Source organism: Lepidochelys kempii, chromosome 1, assembly GCF_965140285.1.
Source record: "Lepidochelys kempii isolate rLepKem1 chromosome 1, rLepKem1.hap1, whole genome shotgun sequence".
Taxonomy (NCBI): Eukaryota; Metazoa; Chordata; order Testudines; family Cheloniidae; genus Lepidochelys; species Lepidochelys kempii.
In genome coordinates, this window is record NC_136380.1 from 217,151,683 (window position 1) to 217,165,618 (window position 13,936).

The 13,936-nt window shown below is 49.1% G+C and overlaps 1 pseudogene; it reads left to right on the top strand.

The window, feature by feature from the left end:
• Positions 1–13,936, top strand: part of LOC140907395 (antigen WC1.1-like) — a 41,773-nt pseudogene that overhangs the window by 22,446 nt on the left and 5,391 nt on the right.

Here is a 13,936-nt window from a genome sequence, read left to right on the forward strand (position 1 = left end):
AGAGAAAAGCAAAGTGACCTGCCCAAGGCCACCCAGTGAGTCAGCAGCGGAGTCAGGGGTCATACAAGCAACAGTCTGATGCTGCACAACCCCGATTTATCCATCCTGGGCACTGAAAGTGGCCAGGGCCCTGCGGGAAAATAATTCACTAGAAAATTAATTTAAATGGCCAGCCAATCTGGTTCCCTTGTGCCTAAATGGAGCCCATCTTATGGGTCTATAGATCCATAGAGTTTTAAGACCCAAAAATGCCATTATGATCATCTGCTTCTCCCCTCACCACAAGGACCCCTCCTGCTTAATGAAGTTTCAGCTCCCCTCTCTGCCACATCTTCAGATCCATGTACAGAGTCTCCATAGGGCTTCTTGCCTGGCTGGAACTGGGATCCTTACAGAGAAACCTACTGCAGAAGCCCTGGATTTCAACCTTCTTCCTAATAATGGACACGTAGCTTCCAGGACTGACCCCCACAGAGCCCAGAGTCACTGGTGCCCTTACACACCATGACTAAGCCTATGTGGCCCTGCCCAGAACTCTCAACAGACATCTACTCTCCTCTTTACAACTGATAACTTTGTACCTTGGGGGCAAAAAACCTGGCAATTCTCCTGCTTCTCACAGAGGCTGCTACCTGCATTCCTCACTGAATTGCCTGCAGCCCTGCCCTGCCTCTCCTAACTAGCTACTCAGCCCAGACCCTGGTTCTCGGAGGGAACTCCTCAGCACATGAAGATGCTGATTTCTCCCTACAATTGCTGGAAGGAGAATCCCTTCTAAGGAAAAACACCTGGTCCCTTCCATACGAGCTCCATCTGCCATGATCCCATCCGGCCTTCCTGCGGAGCTGTGGTACCCAGTTATATCCATGAGCCTCCTCGGAAAGCCCCAGATCTACTCTCTGCCCTCACACTACACTAGTGGCATACCTAGGACAGGAAACTTGGGTGGGCCTCAGCTTTCGGGGGTGGGCAGTGACCGGAGGAGCAGAGGGAGGGGTGCAGGAGGAATCTGGTGCCCTGGGAAGGGGGCAGGAGGGAGGGGGGCTCCAAAGCTGAGGCTGCTCAGGGCACATAGGCTGCGGGGCGTACCTAGGGTAACCAGATAGGAAATGTGAAAAATTGGACAAGTGGTGGGAGGTAATAGGCGCCTATATAAGAAAAAGACCCAAATATCAGGACTGTCCCTATAAAATCGGGACATCTGGTCACCTAGGCGTGTATTTTGGGCAAAGTGGGGTCCCACTAGGGCTCAAGCTCTGCTCACCCTTCCCGACCCTGGCTCAGTGTCCGACAGCCCAGCCACGTCCCTTTCCTGCCGGTGCCGGGAGCTGCTGCCCTGGTCTCCGGCCCCAGCACTAGCCCCACCCAGACCTGCCCTCACGAGGCACACCCCCCGCGGGGCTAGTGCTTGGGTCAGAGACCAGGGAAGCAGCGCATGGCGCTGGCAGGAGAAAGATGCAGCCAGGCTGTTGGACACCAAGCTGGGGGTGGGAGTCCCAGCCTGTGGATTCGGGGGGCTCCAGCCCCGATTTGGGTGGGCTTGGATGATCACTGGGTGGGCCACAGTCCACCCGTGGCTACACCCCTGCACTACCCTAGCTGCATGCAGGCAGTCTCCTGGTCCAGTCTTAGGGTGAACTCCTGGCTCCGCTGAAGTCAATGGAGGTTTTACCATTGCCTTCAGTGGGGCCAGGATTTCACTCTTAGCCTTGAAATGTTATTTGGTTACCAAGATCCTTGAGCTGTTTGGATCCAGTGCGCACACACTGCACCCGTCAGATTGCCATACTAGTACATACTGTACCCGACACAGCCAGTGGGTGTGCCCTGCACTGACTCTGCTGTTGTCTTTTAACATGGTCAGTCTCTCCTGGCTGCACCTGGGTCTGAACTCGGGGAGTAATTCCTAACTTACCACGCTGATGTCGGACTCTCGGATTCTGGGACACACGGAAAGACTGAGATTCTATGTGGAACTATAGAACTATAGACTGAGGAACTATGACGTGATCGGAATAACAGAGACTTGGTGGGATAACTCACATGACTGGAGTACTGTCATGGATGGTTATAAACTGTTCAGGAAGGACAGGCAGGGCAGAAAAGGTGGGGGAGTAGCACTGTTTGTAAGGGAGCAGTATGACTGCTCAGAGCTCTGGTACGAAACTGCAGAAAAACCTGAGTGTCTCTGGATTAAGTTTAGAAGTGTGTGCAACAAGAGTGATGTAGTGGTGGGAGTCTGCTATAGACCATCGGACCAGGGGGATGAGGTAGATGAGACTTTCTTCCGGCAGCTCACGGAAGCTACTAGATTGCATGCCCTGATTCTCATGGGTGACTTTAATTTTCCTGATATCTGCTGGGAGAGCAATACAGCGGTGCATAGACAATCCAGGAAGTTTTTGGAAAGCGTAGGGGACAATTTCCTGGTGCAAGTGCTAGAGGAGCCAACTAGGGGGGGCGCTTTTCTTGACCTGCTGCTCACAAACCGGGTAGAATTAGTGGGGGAAGCAAAAGTGGATGGGAACCTGAGAGGCAGTGACCATGAGTTGGTTGAGTTCAGGATCCTGACGCAGGGAAGAAAGGTAAGCAGCAGGATACGGACCCTGGACTTCAGGAAAGCAGACTTCGACTCCCTCAGGGAACGGATGGCCAGGATCCCCTGGGGGACTAACTTGAAGGGGAACGGAGTCCAGGAGAGCTGGCTGTATTTCAAGGAATCCCTGTTGAGGTTACAGGGACAAACCATCCCAACGAGTCGAAAGAATAGTAAATATGGCAGGCGACCAGCTTGGCTTAACAGTGAAATCCTAGCGGATCTTAAACATAAAAAAGAAGCTTACAAGAAGTGGAAGGTTGGACATATGACCAGGGAAGAGTATAAAAATATTGCTCGGGCATGTAGGAATGATATCAGGAGGGCCAAATCGCACCTGGAGCTGCAGCTAGCCAGAGATGTTAAGAGTAACAAGAAGGGTTTCTTCAGGTATGTTGGCAACAAGAAGAAAGCCAAGGAAAGTGTGGGCCCCTTACTGAATGAGGGAGGCAACCTAGTGACAGAGGATGTGGAAAAAGCTAATGTACTCAATGCTTTTTTTGCCTCTGTTTTCACTAACAAGGTCAGCTCCCAGACTGCTGCGCTGGGCATCACAAAATGGGGAAGAGATGGCCAGCCCTCTGTGGAGATAGAGGTGGTTAGGGACTATTTAGAAAAGCTGGATGTGCACAAGTCCATGGGGCCAGACGAGTTGCATCCAAGAGTGCTGAAGGAATTGGCGGCTGTGATTGCAGACCCATTGGCCATTATCTTTGAAAACTCGTGGCGAACCGGGGAAGTCCCGGATGACTGGAAAAAGGCTAATGTAGTGCCAATCTTTAAAAAAGGGAAGAAGGAGGATCCTGGGAACTACAGGCCAGTCAGCCTCACTTCAGTCCCTGGAAAAATCATGGAGCAGGTCCTCAAAGAATCAATCCTGAAGCACTTGCATGAGAGGAAAGTGATCAGGAACAGCCAGCATGGATTCACCAATGGAAGGTCATGCCTGACAAATCTAATCGCCTTTTATGATGAGATTACTGGTTCTGTGGATGAAGGGAAAGCAGTGGATGTATTGTTTCTTGACTTTAGCAAAGCTTTTGACACGGTCTCCCACAGTATTCTTGTCAGCAAGTTAAGGAAGTATGGGCTGGATGAATGCACTATAAGGTGGGTAGAAAGCTGGCTAGATTGTCGGGCTCAACGGGTAGTGATCAATGGCTCCATGTCTAGTTGGCAGCCGGTATCAAGTGGAGTGCCCCAAGGGTCGGTCCTGTGGCCGGTTTTCTTCAATATCTTCATAAATGATCTGGAGGATGGTGTGGATTGCACTCTCAGCAAATTTGCGGATGATACTAAACTGGGAGGAGTGGTAGATACGCTGGAGGGGAGGGATAGGATACAGAAGGACCTAGACAAATTGGAGGATTGGGCCAAAAGAAATCTGATGAGGTTCAATAAGGATAAGTGCAGGGTCCTGCACTTAGGACGGAAGAACCCAATGCACAGCTACAGACTAGGGACCGAATGGCTAGGCAGCAGTTCTGCGGAAAAGGACCTAGGGGTGACAGTGGACGAGAAGCTGGATATGAGTCAGCAGTGTGCCCTTGTTGCCAAGAAGGCCAATGGCATTTTGGGATGTATAAGTAGGGGCATAGCGAGCAGATTGAGGGACGTGATCGTTCCTCTCTATTCAACATTGGTGAGGCCTCATCTGGAGTACTGTGTCCAGTTTTGGGCCCCACACTACAAGAAGGATGTGGATAAATTAGAGAGAGTCCAGCGAAGGGCAACAAAAATGATTAGGGGTCTGGAACACATGACTTATGAGGAGAGGCTGACGGAGCTGGGATTGTTTAGCCTGCAGAAGAGAAGAATGAGGGGGGATTTGATAGCTGCTTTCAACTACCTGAAAGGGGGTTCCAAAGAGGATGGCTCTAGACTGTTCTCAATGGTAGCAGATGACAGAACGAGGAGTAATGGTCTCAAGTTGCTGTGGGGGAGGTTTAGATTGGATATTAGGAAAAACTTTTTCACTAAGAGGGTGGTGAAACACTGGAATGCGTTACCTAGGGAGGTGGTAGAATCTCCTTCCTTAGAGGTTTTTAAGGTCAGGCTTGACAAAGCCCTGGCTGGGATGATTTAACTGGGAATTGGTCCTGCTTCGAGCAGGGGGTTGGACTAGATGACCTTCTGGGGTCCCTTCCAACCCTGATATTCTATGATTCTATGATTCACATCCCAAGGGAGTCACAATATTCACCAACAAAGCACGTCCCCTTCCCCGCCCCACACACAACCTGCTTCTTGTGCTATGAATTGATCAGCAGGAATCTCATGTTGGACTCAGAGATGACACCACATTTCAGGGGACAGCTCCAGTTAGAACCACCAGTGCCGGGAACTATCTAACACTAGGAGCTCCTGAACTGGATCTACGTGAACCAAGAAAGTTGCCACTTGCTGAGCAAAGATCAGAGGAAGCTAAGGGAATTTACCAATAATAACCTGTTCCTGACCACCGTGAATCCTGCTCTTCCATTGGCCAAACTCCCTCAAGGCAAACTTGCCTAAATCATTCACGGCCCACCTGTTAAGTGCTTGTGCAGACACCGTTCACTGGCTTCCAGGCATTTAAGCCTGGATAAAGTGACTACAAACCTCAGCAGCCATTCCACCACCACACAGAGAGACTATTTTCCCAATCAGTAATCGGCAGGAATTCCCTCGCTCACTCATTTAGAGAGTCCGTTGGCAAGCCCTTGTGTCAAGCTCAGAGTTTTAAAATCATTGCAGCACCTTCCACTTTTCGATTCACAGGAATAAGTGTCTTCTGACAGAGGTTGTTCCCTTCAACACTGTGACACACTCTGATGACTGGCTTATACCTTCTTATTGAGAAATAGTCCACAATTTCATGTGCAGTATTTCTAGTGTATAAGAGAGAGTGTTATTCAGTGTATTTCCCATCTCTCCTGAGCCCAGGTCACTCTGAATCACTCAGACTGCTGAATGGAGAGAGCCGGTGTGATGGGAGAGTGGAGATTTCCCTCCGTGGTGTGTGGGGCAGAGTGCTGGATGACCAGTGGGACATGAACGATGCCAGCGTGGTGTGCAGGGAGCTCCAGTGTGGAGTCGCTGAGAAAGCTTTTAACCCCCCAAAGACTGAGAATGGAACGGGCCCTGTGGGGCTCAGAAGGGTCCAGTGTGCAGGAAATGAGACTCGTCTGACTCTCTGTGACATCTCCACGTCTGAGACAGCCCAGGCAGGAATTGCTGAGGATGTCAGTGTCCTTTGCTCAGGTGATTCATTTCCAAATCTCACAAACATTTTCTGTTCAGTAGGAAAATACATATTAACAGCTGGGATCTATCCCCGCAGGTAGCCGGCAGATCAGACTGGTGAATGGGACAGGTCGCTGTGCCGGGAGAGTGGAGATTTATTACAATGGCAGCTGGGGGACAGTCTGTGATGATTCCTGGGATCTGTCAGACTCCGATGTCGTTTGCAAACAACTGGGATGTGGACGTGCCATCAGTGCAACTGTCTCTGCTCGTTATGGGCAAGGATCCGGGCAGATCTGGCTGGACGATGTAAACTGCTCTGGGAACGAATCCGATCTCTGGGCGTGTCCTTCCGGGGGCTGGGGCCAGCACAACTGCAGACACAAAGAGGACGCGGGAGTTCTCTGCTCAGGTCTGTTCTGGGAATGCTCACGTGAGCCTGGTGACCAGGGGATTAAATGGAGGGGGCAGATGTTTAAGGAGATTGCTGAGAATGACACTTTCATTGACTGTCTCTGCCTCCCTTTCCCTTGTGTAACTACCTACCAGGGTCACCATTAGAAAGTCCTCAACTCCCACCCAGAGGCGTTGGAGATATTGCAAGATTTCCCTTAGAATGCTAGAAGGCTGCATCTCAGGTATCTAAAGGAGATTATATAATGGAAAGCAGTGACTGAAAAGGATGTAGGGTCCTAGTGGAGAAATAACTGAACATGAGCTCCCAGTGCCATGTGTGGCAAAACGCGCTAATGTGAACCTTGGATGTATAAACAGGGGAATAGTGAGTAGGAGTGGGGACTAAATTTTACTGCTGTACATGATGCTGGTGAGACAGATACTGGAATACTTTGTGTCCAGTTCTTATGTCCACAAAAATTGGAGCAGAGAAGAGCCGCAAAAGTGATCTGATGAATAAAAGACTTACAGTGAGAGATTTCAGCTGCTGAATCTGTTTAGCTTATCAAAACGATCAAGAGGTAACTTGATTACAGGGCATAAGTCCCTTCACAAGGAGAACATACCACTTCCTAAAGGGCTCTTTAATCTAATGCAGAAAGGCAGAACAAGAGTCGATGGCTAGAAGCTAAAACCAGACAAATTCAGATCAGAAATAAGGCCCAGGTTTTTAACAGGGAGGGTCATTAACCATCGGAACAAACTACCAGGGAAATGGTGCATTCTACATCTCTTGAAGTCTTCTTGTCTAGACTGGATGCCTTTCTGGAAGCTATGCTTACGTCAAACTCAAGTTATTAGGCTCTATGCAGCTGTTTTACAGAAGGTCAGACTATTTGATCTCATGATCCCTGTCACACTGTCTGGAGAGGCTCACGGCACTGAGTGCCCACCTCAGGGCAGATGGTGAGAAACAAGGCAATACCCCAAACTGCTGGTGTGTTCTATAAGTAGATTTCACCAAGCCAGCAACAGATGTGAACTCCTGGACCAATGTTCCCTCTAATTTTTACATCCATGTGTGGAATGAATTTTGTTCTGTGCACCAGTCTAGAGGTGATGTGTGGTGGGGTTGGGGCTGAAGGGTTCAGAATGTGGGAGGCAGCTCAGGGCTGGGGCAGAGGGTAGCTGTGCACGGGGTGAAGGCTCTGGCTGGGGGTGCGAGCTCTGGGGTGGGGCCAGGGATGAGGGGTTTGTAGTTCTGGCTGCCCTGGGACTGTGGCAGGAAGAGAGGACTCCCCCAAGGCCTCTCTTGCCGCAGCAGCCTGGGGCCAGGGGAGAGGCACCTCTCCCCACTGCGGCAGCTCCAGGGCTGAGGAAGAGGTGCTTCTCCACTCTAGGCCCCTGTGGCTGCATGCCTATGTGGCCTTTGATAGCCTTCTGTGCGTCCACATGGCCACGCAGCTCAGAGGGAACTTAGTCCTGGATCACTGTATCTATCTTACCATGGAGTCACAGACCGTCCCCTTCGACTCTCCAGGCTATTGTCACCCAAACAAACTGGACTTAGGGATAAGTGGTCACTTACACCAAAAATCACATCACATTCAGGTTTCTTCCAATCCCAAGAGACCAGCCACCTACTCAGATCACTTGGTACCCTGGATCTTACACCAAAGACAATGCCTGTAGCCAATCCTGTAATAAACTATATACAGGTTTATTCACGAGGAAAAAGAAATAAAAGGGTTGTTTACACGGTTAAAGCAAGCAATCACCTACACACAAATGAGTTACCATTTATATCCTCGGAGTGACAGAGTTGTAGTGATCTGTCAAGTCCAAATGTCCTTCAGCGCTGACCCAGGGGTAACCCCTTGGGGTCTCGGGCTTCAGTTTGGATTCTTTAGCTCTGTCACAGTTCAAACAGCCAAAAAGATGAAAAATCTTCCCATCTATTATTTTTATTCCCCTCTTCCAGCCTTCAAAGCAATGGGATAAGACCTTCTGCATGTACTACATGCAGGGGATGGGCGGCGGGGATCATTCCCATCCCTGAGTTCACAAGTTCAGAGCAAACATTTTCAGTTATAAAGCAAAACTTGCATATGTTCTTGTTGCATGGACCACAGACATTACAAGTGAGATTAGTGCCCACAGCAACTAACCAGCATTTCATAAAGTCTAAACACTCAATACATTCTTCCAAGACTAATACCTGTTTTCAGCAAAACTAACACACATGTGACCCTGCCTGATCTCCAGCTATGAGATTGTAAGTTCTCAGCCAAGGCCTGCAGCCTGGGCAAGAGCTGGCATCTGGCCTGCCAATGTCACAATCCTTCCCGGCCTTTTATCTATTACAATCTGTATGTAGCCGCTGCTAAATTGTGGCCTTCCAGAGATGCCCACTGTATTTCGAAGGGGCCTGTGGTGTCTAAAAGAGTCTCTTACTCCTGGAGTGGTTCTCTAGCAGTTGCTCCTGCAGAATGATGCACAGGATCGTTAGCAATCGCAGGGATTTCACTCTTCACACCCCAGTTCATTTCAGAATCAAATGATTTAAATTCCCTTTTTCTGCATTTTCTTCTAGAGTTCACAGATCTGAGGCTGGTGAGCAACAGTGACTGTGCAGGGCGGCTGGAGGTTTTCTACAATGGGACGTGGGGCAGTGTTTGCTCCAATCAGATGTCTGGAGTCACCCCAGCAATTGTCTGCAAACAGCTGAACTGTGGGGACGGAGGGCAAATTGCAAGTGACTTTGAATATGGAGCAGGTTCTGGTCCCAGGTGGCTGGACCACGTTGCATGCAGTGAGCAGCACAGCTCCCTCTGGCAGTGCCCGTCAGAGCCCTGGGATCCAAAGTCGTGTGATAACCGAGCAGAAGAGACCCATATTTCTTGCATTGGTAATTCTGAAACTACCTGCATGCGCGCATGCAAACCCACATGTACGCGATGTGTTCAATTAATTGAAGGGTTAGGAGAGAATTTTTGTTGTTGTTCACATCTCAGTGTAGGCAGATTTAAATTCTCAACACAAGTTACAAACATATTTTCATGATTTTCATTTTTTCATATTTTCATTTTTTATAGGAACAAGCATTTGTCTGACTAACAACAAACATGGAAGTTAATCAATTAATCTTAAAAGAGACCGGTGTTAGACACTGCGATAAGGTAGTCTGAGAGCCAAGAAAAGTCTCTCCCTAGAGACGGACATTAGGCAGCTCTGTGGTTATTTATCCTTTTGGGATGAACAATCAGAGGTGGGCCCAGGCTGTGCAGTTTGGGTCAGAAATGGAATCCCCCATAAGTCTGGGTGCATGCCGGCCTATGTGTCTAACAGCTGAATAGCAAATTAATGAGGTATTAAATGACCCAGAGTTCACATTTCAGTTTATACAGTGCTGAAATTAGGGGGTTAAAATACAGATAAATTCTACTCCCACCTCACACACACAACCCAGTGCATTCACCTCAGCTTTTTCTCTCCATAGAAAAAAAACCAAAACCAACTCAGACCCTGTTTGCCGAATGCCCGAACTCTCCAAGCTGCACAGGTATCTCTGCTTCTCATTGTCTCCCTCTTGGTCCCTAAGTTGTCCCAGTAACATGTGAGGTTTCTGCATTTCTAGACCAGGACAAGTTACGTGTCGTGGGAGGAGAGGACAGATGCTCGGGGAGAGTGGAGGTTTGGTACCGTGGCTTCTGGGGAACAGTTTGTGATGACTCCTGGGACATGGCGGATGCTAACGTTGTGTGTAAACAACTGGGCTGTGGATCTGCTCTATCTGCCCCGGACAAGGCTGCATTCGGCGAGGGGACTGGTCCCATCTGGGTGGAGACGTTGAATTGCAGAGGGACAGAGTCATCTCTCTGGGACTGTCCTGCCAGGCCCTGGGGTGAGAGCAACTGTGGTCATAAGGAAGATGCTGCCGTGAATTGCTCAGGTGAGTGACAGGAGATGTTTCTGCTACATGCTGTAATATTCAGGGAAAAGGATGGTTTAGCCCACCCATCCCCTTTGGTCCCAGACCAGGCCCTCCCATCTCCTGAGTGCCGGAGCATCCTGGATGTTGAGGGGTGGAACCTTTGTGGGATCAGACTGACTCAGGCACCAGCCCACATAGCCCCTGCATCATCACAAGCCCCACTGTGCTGGTTTCTTATGAGAGTCCTCATTGCTGCACAGAGCACAAGGGACTTGGGCCCTAAATCACTAACAAACAGGCCCTGTGCTGCTGTGAGGGAGTCTGTGGAGGTGACAGCTGGAGACAACCAGGGACTCTCAGAGGTGAGGATCCCCCAGGAACAAACACGTCGCCTCCCCCTTGCTACAGGTTTGTGGGCTCCCACGACTCTCACAGACTCATCTCTCCCTGTCGCTTGTTCATTTCCATCCAGCTCCCCCGCGCCGCCCTCCGACCGACAGTGGGAGAGTCACGGTGCCCGTGGTCATCTGCATTATCCTGGGGGCCCTGCTCTGCCTGGTCTTAATCATCCTGGGGGCGCAGGTGCGAAGTGCCAGGGCACAGCGCAGAGGTGGGTCCTGATTTGTGTCACTGTGTGAAATGCCTCTGCAGTAGCAGGGCGGCTGCAGGGTGTCAGGGTGAGGGACGATACCAGGCTGGGTGGGGTGGCCAAGGGTGCCTGTTAACGCCTCTCTCTTTTACTATTTCATTAACTGTCTGGCAGTGGAACAGTCCAGCCATGAAATCTGGAGATGATACTGGCTAGGGACCTTTACAGTTTCAGAGAAACGGCATCTGTATCCCCCCTCCCACCCTCCAGTGATCCACTCCAGGAATGCCTACTCAGGCCTCCAGCCGTCACCTGTCTCTGGGTGGGAAACCCCTGTCCCATCTCCTTGCGGCCAGGGGCTTTTAAGACTGCACAGTCCCCTGCCTTCCACTGTGATACCCCCAGCAAACCAATCTGCCTACAGGCCAGCCCCCATGCTGTGCTTTCTCCCTAAGGGCTATGAGCAGGGCATTGCCAGCAGTTACAAGTTACCACCCAGCTCTCTCTCAGCAGATTACACCTTATTCCGAGGATAAAAGTATGACAGAGAAAATATTAAAAACAATAAAAATTCCTCCACACTTGCTGAACATACCAGAATTCACCCATCTTCCTCATGGGCAGCCTGGTAGACCAACATCCCTCCAACGATTCAGTGTTGAGATCCCTATGGACAGAAGGTCCTGCCCATTTGCAGAATCAAAATGAAAGCCCTGAGTCTTTTTAAACTCAGCCTTTCATATCAGAAGCCCTCCTTTGTCTCTTGGTCTCTGGTAACCCAGTTTGAACCAGTCTGTATAAACCACCCTGAAGGTTTTTACCTTTCTGGAGTTGTTTACAATCTCAGTGATTCACCTTAATCACCCACCCACCCATCCACCCCCCACACACACTCAGTGTTTTTTCTTCCTGGAGGAGCTGTGGTAACCCTCCGACATGCAGTAGAACATAAACCATTCATGGCTTTAATATAGTGATTCCCAAAGATACTGCCTGGAGCTGCAGTATCTGCCACAGGGAGGGGATCTGAATATCATGAGGAGAGACATCATGGAAAAGGGACCGAGAGAAACTGGAAATATTATCAAGGAAAAAAGGTGTATAAAAATAGAGCTGTGGTAAATAGTTGTGAAGAGAGTGATCCAGTAGAAAAGACAATCTTAGGAAGGAGAAGTGTGGAAAAGGAGCATTTTACTATCTTGTACTCAAGGCTGGCACTTGTCGGGGATTTTACATCTATAACACACTTTATACAAACATTAGCGACCAGCTCCTTGGCAAGAAGATAGAAGATGGGATTGCCATCAACATACATGTAACAGTCACAACGTTGCAGTAAGACAATGACTACAATCAGATCTCATGCTTCAGGGCTTCAGCCAGTCTCCTGCAGGGGTCAGGAAGGAATTCTGGGAAGCCCCCATCTTTGTGTTTTGTTTTGCTTCGTTTTGTTTCTTGCCCTCCTCTGAAGCATCAGACTTTAGCTACAGAGGGAGCTGTGACACTGGATGGGCTGGAACAGTCCTCTGAGGTGATACAGAGAAACCTCTTTCGAAGATATCTGGCTGGTGTGTCTTTCCACATGTTCAGGGTCAAACCAATTGTCAGATTTGGGGTCAGGAAGGAATTTCCCCCCAGGTCAGATTGGTAAAAAGGGACATTGGGGGATTTTCCTCTTCCTCTGAACCATGGAGCATGAATCGCCAGCCACGATTATCAAGGCATCTCTCAAGTAATCAGTTCCCTGCCACTGCGGGGCCCTTGGGCATTGGTGGTACCTTACTCGCTCCTGCTTTCTGCCTGTGGCACACAAGAGTTTATTCTCCTGAGGAGTGAAATGCTTTACTCGAAGTGCATCTTTGGGCTCAAACCTATTGGTATCTGGGTGAAATGCAGTGGCCTGTATTATACAGGAGGTCAGACTAGATGTTCTAATGGTCCTGTCTGGCCTTAAACTCGATGAAAAAAAAGAGGTTCTCACCATTTTGCAGAGAAACACCTGCGTGGGGGAAGAATTATTTACGCTGCTCCAAAGGGGAATAGCCAGAAATAATGAGATGAGATTAAAAAACATTTAAGATGAATGTGAGGAAGCTTCCTGACAGAGAATTAGCCCTGGGAACCATCATCAAAGTGCTGTTGTGGAAAGAAATACTGTCACCTGGCTCATTTAAATTCCAGCAGTGGGAATGTGTGGTAGGGTTCAGGCTCGCACTAGGCCCACGGGGAGAGGCTGGATGATCCCATAGTGTTTCCCGTCTCTGGTTTCAATGACCCTGTGCAAACCCTGCCCTTTGTTTTCAGGCTCCAGAAGACCCTTGGATCCCTTCTCTGAGGCCGTGTACGAGGAGATTGATTATAACCTGATGAGAAAAAAGCAGGAGATGTTCAGTCGCTCAGGTCTGTGGGTCTCACTCTTAACAGGGGGCAGCTATCTAATGCCCTGTCCATCTGAGGCCCTGACCCAGAGTTAAATCACTGCAGCTTCCGCCCTGTGAGCTTGTCATTGGAGCTGCGCACAAGTCTCCACTGCAAAATGTTTTGGTGAAAAATGGAGATTCAGAGACACCGAAACATTTCACAAATTCTTGTCGATTTCACCCAATTGTTCCAAATACACACAGAACGATTCATTTCATTTCAACACTTTCTAAAGAAAACATTTTGTTTTTTTCAATTGGATATTACTTTTCCCTTAGAAATTTCCTTTAATATTTCCGGGAAAAAAAACAAATAAACAAAAATTAACGAATGTCCAAAAGAACACGAAATGGTTTCATTCAACATTAAACTTTTTTTTTACTTTTGCATTTCCCAAAAATTTCCCAAAATAGTCATTTTTGGCTCAACTCAAAACAATCTTATGTTTTGCTTTTTTCCCGAACGGTCAGAAAACCAAACCATCTGGTTTTTTTGCCAAGCTCTAGCTGTGGGAGCTGGGTCTGTGGTGAGACCAGCAGTTACTCATGTAGACTGAGGGAGATGGGTTTCCTTCCCACCATACACTGAGTGTCCCAATTCTAGGGGCAGTTAATTTCCCATCTGCCCGTCCTGCAGCCTTGGCGTGTAACCAGTGAGGGGTCAGGAAAGCGACTGTCTGGGGCAGGCTAAACTATCATTTGAAAACTTCTTTGGAGCAGGGGATGTTCTGTGCCCCCCTCCCACCGCAGCCACTGGTCTGCTGGGTCGGCTCCCT